At 46.7% G+C, this 808-nt stretch overlaps 1 protein-coding gene across 1 annotated transcript in view; it reads right to left on the bottom strand.

The window, feature by feature from the left end:
- Positions 1 to 808, bottom strand: part of DNHD1 (dynein heavy chain domain 1) — a 59,983-nt gene that overhangs the window by 22,638 nt on the left and 36,537 nt on the right.

The raw sequence follows: 808 nt of genomic DNA, 5'->3' as shown, positions 1-808 counted from the left end.
TGGAATACTGTGTGCAATTCTGGTCACCACACCTTAAAAAGGATATTATAGCTTTGGGAAAAGTGCAGAAAAGGGCAACTCGAATGATAAAAGGGTTGGAACACTTTCCCTATGAGGAAAGGTTAAGGCGCTTAGGGCTCTTTAGCTTGGAGAAAAGACGACTGAGGGGTGACATGATCGAGGTTTATAAGATTATGCATGGGAAAGAGCAGGTAAAGAAAGAGGTACTTTTCTCCCTTTCTCACAATACAAGAACTCGTGGGCACTCCATGAAACTGCAGAGCGGTCGGGTTAGAACGGATAAAAGGAAGTACTTCTTCACCCAAAGAGTGATTAACACATGGAATTCACTGCCACAGGAAGTGGTGGGAGCTACAAGCATGGACGGCTTCAAAAGGGAATTAGATAAGCATATGGAGCAGAGGTCCATCAGTGGCTATTAGCCACAAGGTATAGCTAGGGGCTCTGGGGCAAGTGATGCTCTGTCTTCTTGGTGCTTGGGGGGGGGGTCAACAGTGGGAGGGCTTCTAATGTCCTGGCCCCACTGCTGGACCTCCTGATGGCACTGGTATTTCTGGCCACTGTGTGACACAGAGTGTTGGACTGGATGGGCCTTTGGCCTGATCCAACATTGGCGTCTCTTATGTTCTTATGTTCTTAAACCACTAGGCCATTCAGGTTTGACCCAGAGCATATCACTGATGAATATACAGTGGAGGTGAACAATAGGTTTGACTAGATTTGATAGACAGAGTGCCTGAAGAAGTATGGATGGAGGTTTATGACATTGTACAGGAGGCAGCAATCA

Source organism: Gekko japonicus, unplaced genomic scaffold, assembly GCF_001447785.1.
Source record: "Gekko japonicus isolate JY-2015 unplaced genomic scaffold, Gekko_japonicus_V1.1 scaffold2237, whole genome shotgun sequence".
NCBI lineage: Eukaryota > Metazoa > Chordata > Lepidosauria > Squamata > Gekkonidae > Gekko > Gekko japonicus.
The sequence above is the reverse complement of the archived record's forward strand: the minus strand, read 5'-3'. Positions and strand labels throughout refer to the sequence as shown.